This window comes from Heptranchias perlo, chromosome 39 (assembly GCF_035084215.1).
Source record: "Heptranchias perlo isolate sHepPer1 chromosome 39, sHepPer1.hap1, whole genome shotgun sequence".
NCBI lineage: Eukaryota > Metazoa > Chordata > Chondrichthyes > Hexanchiformes > Hexanchidae > Heptranchias > Heptranchias perlo.
The window spans coordinates 1,981,434-1,988,134 of record NC_090363.1 but is presented as its reverse complement, the minus strand read 5'-3'; positions in this window follow the sequence as shown (position 1 = coordinate 1,988,134).

Here is a 6,701-nt window from a genome sequence, read left to right as displayed (position 1 = left end):
TTCAGACAGAGTGATGTTACCTACAGGACCACCGAATACACAAACGGCCAGAACAAAAGACAGTCAGAGAGAGAAACATCCGAAAGGAAGAGAAAGACAGAGAATGACCCGTTGTGTTAAAAACGATTTTGCGTTGTCGTGTGTCTCGAAGGCCGCCAGAAATTGATAGCCAAGTTTCGCACCCATGAGGACGGCCTCAACCGGGATCTTGGGTTCATGTCACGCTACACGTAACGCCACCAGCGAAAAAAAGTTATCTGTTTTTAACACAACGGGTCATTCTCTGTCTTTCTCTTCCTTTTGGATGTTTCTCTCTCTCTCTCTCTCTGTCTTTTGTTCTGGCCGTTTGTGTATTCGGTGGTCCTGTAGGCAACATCACTCTGTCTGAACACTTTGATTGCCTTGACAACGGGCAGTTGGAAAGATTATCTGTAATCACCAGGTATTGTTCTCTGAATATAAATGCGGTAACCTTCCATGGAATCCCACACTCGCTCACCTGACGAAGGAGAAAGCCTCCGAAGCTTGTGATTTTCAAATAAAACAGTTGGACTATAACCTGGTGTTGTAAGATTCCTTACACTTAAAAAAGAAGCAAGATGTTTTTAGTAAACAGATCAAAACCTCCTTATGATGTGAGCATAAGTGACTGATGTTGAATTTCCTGTAGTTACCTTAAATATCTTGTATTTTTTTGTACTCCCTCTGGTCTGTGTCGTATCATTTGCTGCATGTAATAATAAAAAGATGTAAAAAAAGGATTTTTTTTTAAGCTCAAAGTTATTAACAATCACAAAATTAGAATAATAGCCACCTCCACTCACTCATAGCATTTTAATAATTGTGACGAGACTGGCATAGTTTAGCAGTGACTGTTTATAAGCATTTGAAGTTGTAACAGTCAGTCTTATTGATATGCGGCACACCGTTGAGGGTGCCTGGTTCATTTTACCTGATTTTAAGTTTGAATATTGAAGTCCCACACCCAGAAAAATGTGATGTGGCCAGAGTTAATTCCTGGCCAGCAGGTGAACATTTTGATAGGAGCTCATGTCAGCAGAAGGTAACAATCCATTGCCTATGGAGCAATATTGGCATTACTCAAAGAAAAATATCAAAACCCAAACAAACTTCGATTCCCACCCTTGTCTAAACTGGCTGCGGGTTGCTTGTTCTGGCACAGACATGCTCTCAATGACTCTCTTGGTTTCACTGGGTCTGATTTGTGCAAAGGTGTCAGGGCAGTCCTTCGGAATATTGTTCAGGCAACAAAAATAAGAAGGTAGCTATTCAACACTGGAACCTGCTGCCTCAGTGTTAGAAGAAAGTTGCATGAGGTGCCATTCTCTGGAGTTTGACCTGCTGGCTTGCAAGAGAGGCCCTTCAGCACCAGGACTAGGAAAGATGGGGTAGATTTTAATCTTAAGCGCCTGGACACAGCACTGAAAGGAAACTCTGGAAAATCACGTGTCTGTAATGGTGTCTGATTTTTCCTTTGCTTAATTTAAGCAGCAGCAAGATAGGGCATGCCCTTAACTGACCCTGCCCTATCTTGCTGCCCCCAGGCACTGAAGACAAAAATTACCCCATGTTCTTGCTGCAGAGACTCCTTTTTTAAAAAAACAAAGGAATATTGGAGTGAAAACACTTCCATTGAGAACAGGTATGGGACATGAATCTACCATGAGTAGATCTGCTAGCCTGATTTGAACCCTGATGCTGTTGGTGTACAAGTATCTTAATTATCCTTGTATAATAAAAACTCACTTCTAAAGCACATTTAACGTGGCAAAACAATGCAAGGCGCCTCACATATAAGTGGAGAGGAACGTGCACGGAGCCGGAGTTAGGAAAAGTGTCGGGAGAGGAGCCAGCATGGACAAACAGGTAGTTTGAAGATGGAGAGGGATGCAGTAAGGCAGAGGAGTATTCCTAAGAGATCTCTAGAGGCTAGTCCCATGATGTATGAAGAGCCCTCCACCAATAGTGGAGTGGAAAGTGGAGGTGGATGAAACACACAGTAAGCCAGAGTTTGAAGAGGGGAGGCTGAAGGAGGTTGCAAAGGTGGAGTGGATGAAGGCATTGGAGGGATTTATAAACCATACAGGTTCCACTTTTTTTTTATATAGTCTATCCGATCTCCCTTGGCCTTTGACACATCCGGGTGCAGAATTCAGGGCAGGAGTTAAATGAATTTGAACAAGAAGGGGGAGGTGTGTTGGAGAGTTAGAAGAAGGAGGGGGGAAAACAGAGGGGCAGGAGAGGATGGATGAGCTCCCCGGGTACAGGTGGCGGCCTGTATTTGCCTGGGGTCCACGTAGGCCCCTGCGTTGACCTACGGATCACGCTCGCTCAGCTGTTCTGGCCGTCAGCATCCCATAGTTGTGTGATCCGACTGAGGGTGAAAGTGGCCCCATGCAATTGCAGTCTGGGATCAGTGTGGTGACAGCAGCAAAGGTTTGGATGGAGACACAGACCCAAAAATGGTTGGAAATGGACTGTGGGGCCAGGAGAGTGTAAAAGGGAAAGACAGCTCCACATGGGTGTAGGAGAAAGGGTTCCACCAGGAACATTAACCTCCTTCACCATGTACAAGTACAATGATTCTCAATGAGGCACACACACTTGTTTCTTCCATGTCTAGGGTCTTATAATGGTCCTTTCTACTTCAGATGTTGTTATGGGGATTGGGCAGGAAAGTGAAGTTGAGGTGGAAGATCAGCCATGATCTGATTGAATGGCGGAGCAGGCTCGAGGGGCCGAATGGCCCACTCCTCCTATTTCTTATGTTCTTAGATGTGTATATTTCTAGAATTTTCCATGTTTATTTCATTTTTTCTGTATTTACAAATTCTCTCTTTATGGTGAAAATTTCCTTTTTAAATTGGCTTGGGATCATTTATCATAAGACAAGAACAAGTAAGATCTTACATTAATATTGCCCCCTTTCAGGACCTCTCACATTGGTTCATAGCCAATTAAGTGCAGTCACTGTTGTAGGTGCCAATAAATAACTGGATAATCTGATTTTTAGTGATGTTGGTTGAGGGATAAATGTTGGCCAGGACATTGGGACAACTCCCCATCTCTTCAAATAGTGCTACTGGATCTTTTACATCCACCTAAGGGACAGATAGTGCCTCGGTAAACATCTCTGAAAGACGGCACCTCTGACAATGCAGCACTCCGTCAGTACTGCACGAAGTGTCAGCCTAGATTATGTGATCAAATCTCTGGAGTGAGGGTTAAACCTACAACCATCGGACTTGGAGGTGATAAATATTTAAACCAACAGAACTATGTCCCATTATTCTGTCAAACTGTTTGTCACCGAGAGGAATCGGAGCAGAATTTTCCCACTGGCAGCAGATGGTTCTGTTGTATTATTTGACAGTTGTTTCTTCCAACATGCAATGAGAGTAGACAATGGACCATGGGGTCGATTTTCAAATTACAGCCAGGGTGTAAAACTGGCATTGTGACTCGGGCACCCGATGTTCTTTAACAGAAATGAAAATCGAGCAGTTTCTATAATAGGCGTTCGATCCGCAAAGCCAGTTTTACACCCTGGGAGCTGGTTGATAATCTATCCCCGTGGGTTAGTATTTTGTGCATCTTAATGCTGCCTGGAGGCATTTCATTCCCCTACACACACAGACGTGCACTACATACAAAAGCAGGTATGTGCACACTCGGGCTGACACTGACACCACTGAGTTTTGCTTTAAATGAAACTTTATTTTTTTTTGATTTGTACAGCAATAGTTGGGCCATGCAGATATAAAAAAAAAGTCCACATCACACTAAATACAACAGGATAATTCTGCAATAGTAACCAATTTATATACAAGCTTGTAACAGTCAACCTTCGAGGCAATGTTGACCTGAATGTTTATAGGAGAAACTGTGGGGAAAATCTCAACAAGGACTAACCCGAGTAGAACAAGAGGCTGTTCTGGCTCACCACTGGCAGCAGTTATTGGGACTCCAGGAGAGCAAATCATGAAATTTAAACCAGGAAAGGACTTAAGCATAAGTATTAGGGCAGCACATGATCAGTTCACTGAGACGGAGTGAATAGACTAGCGAGCTCTGGCAGAAAGAAAATAATTTGAGTATTGTTTCTCTTTTGAGGAACCAGATAATATATTTACAGTAAAACAAATGTGTAATGCACAGGTATATATTTGCTTGTACATGGTTTAATAAATCTTCTGCTTGATGTGCTAATAGAATATATATTATACAGTTATATATTTGCTTGCTAATTTATAAATTTGCTTAATAATTCAAACCTAAAACGTGGTCTGCTGTGATGCACTATTGCTCGCAAAGGCTATAGCAGAATCTTGCAAAAGCAAAATATAATTTCCAATAGCTAACTCATTAACAGGAAGTTTGTTCTGTTTGTTATGCCTGGTGCGTTACTGAAAGTTATTGAGAAATAAAGATGAGTGAAGACTCAAAAACACGGAGTCACAATTCACCATGGAAGTAAATTAAAATTACTGGAGCCAAAAAAAAAAATCTAGATTAAACTGGGTGAAAACGACCCCAAAATGTAACAAAGACCACAGGAAAACCCAAGAAACAATCTCTCCTTTCAGTTTCTTGGTGATGACCTTAAATTTGTGACTCACTGACCCGTGGGAATAGATTGTCCCCTCTAATCTTATCGCTTCCTAATCTGTGTTCCAGTGAAATGAGTCCCCGTTTCGCTAGTCTCTCCTCACAATTAAAATCTCATCTCTTAATTTATTTTCTAAAGTAAGGTACTGAAAAATGGACACAATATTCTAACTGTGGCCTAACCAATGACCTGTATAGGTTTAGAATTCTCTCTCCTTTGTACTTTATACTCCCTATTATGAAATCCAGGATCCCATTTACTTAAAGCTGTTTTTTTTTTAAAAAGCAAATATCAACTTCTGCTTCATTTTAAAATGTGGAGACTTCCTTATATCCCGAGGTATTGAAACTGCCCATCACCAGAACACTCAGCTGAGTTGCAAAGATTTTTATAATAATACTTGGTGTTGCAATTTGAAAGTTAGATAGGCTAAGAGGAGACCCTCTCACAGACAGGGAAACACTTTCCGTGTGAGAGACTGAAGCAGCACTCCCAAGTGTTGGAGGTGAAACGAGTATTCATCATTTCATGAAATACTTTAAAGAGCAGGGGAGTTAATTCAGGGTTCATCCTTTCACGTCAGCTAGAAACCATCTGGGCCGAGAACCTGATTAGCCTGAAGAGAGCCAACAGCTTGGAATACCACATCCTGACTGTGCAATCTGCTCCATCCAGGCACCTCAGAGGGAGAGTGACGTTTGGGCTTTTAATGCAGATAAGGCAACAAGTTTCTACACTTGTAAATATTTCAACTGTGATACCAAAACCTCTTAACTAATGAATCTTAACTTTAAAGAATACCACATTTAATGTTATTTTAATACAAAAAGGCAATTGAATATAAACGTCAAAGTCTCATTACATTTCAGATCTGAAAGGCACTTTTAAGACACACCTCTCACCAACACATAATTTATCACCTCTAATCCTTGAGGGGACAGATTTTCAGTGGTTCTGAGTTTTTACCTCCTTGGTTCAATCCAGGACTGAATAATGGACACATTTTCTCAGTGACTATATCAGTGAATGTGTGGAGGTGAGAAGTGTTATCAGCATTGTAAAATGACAATGTTTTTTTCTCATAGTCCAGGTAAACTCCAATCTTCTTTGGTATCTGTTTCAGGCTCAGACTGCGTGGGTCTGCACGTGAACTGACAGCTTTGTACTCGTTCTCATCTTTCCGCAATGCCCAGTACTCGTTGCTGGAGGAAGCATTAGTTGTGTTTTTCACGTCGATGGACTCCTGGGCTACGCCTATATCCCAGGCAGTCTTCTCTCCCACCTCCACTGCCCAGTAATATTTCCCTGATGTAAATTCGTTACAACCCAGAATGTGTGGATAATGATCAAACCTTTCATTGGTGTCAGTCTCTGGGCTTGTCCTGTGTTCCACGCTGGTCTGAGACACGGTTAACTCAGGATGCGCTGCATTGGGATCCATGGTTACTTATTAACAGATGGATTCCATGGGGTGAATTCTCACTTGTACCACCAGACGGAGAACAGGGCCGGATCGGATCGGCCCCTCGTTCTGCACACCGGCCGGCGTTCATTTCCATTGACTTCAAAAGCCTAAGGCCTCTCCCACACCCTGCCCTCCCTCCCCTCCCCCCTCATCGGACCGGGATTCACCTCCCGGAGCACTTACCCGGTGCCGGGGACAGTCCCCTGGGTGCCCGACGGCCTCCTGCTGCCCGATTTTAACGGCCGGGCAGCCACTTCCTGCCAACATCCTGTCTCTTTTGGTCGGGAAGTCGATAAGGGGCCCGGCTAATGAGACCCGGCCATTAAAATCGGCCGAGCCTGCACAGGCACGCTGCTCGCTGAGCCGCGTTCCCGCCTGGGAGTGAAATTCAACCCCAAATCAGTAGCGACATCCCAATCAAATGGAAGATTTCCAATGGATGATATTTCTGGTGAAATGGTAAACCTGTTAGTTTCCAACACATTTCTAATTTCATTACAAATACTGAGCAGTGGGAATTTTCTCATATTTGCTTACATGTCGCTAAAAGAAAATTAGGACTGTTGAATATCTTCACTAATAATGACTGATTGTATTAAGACTTAT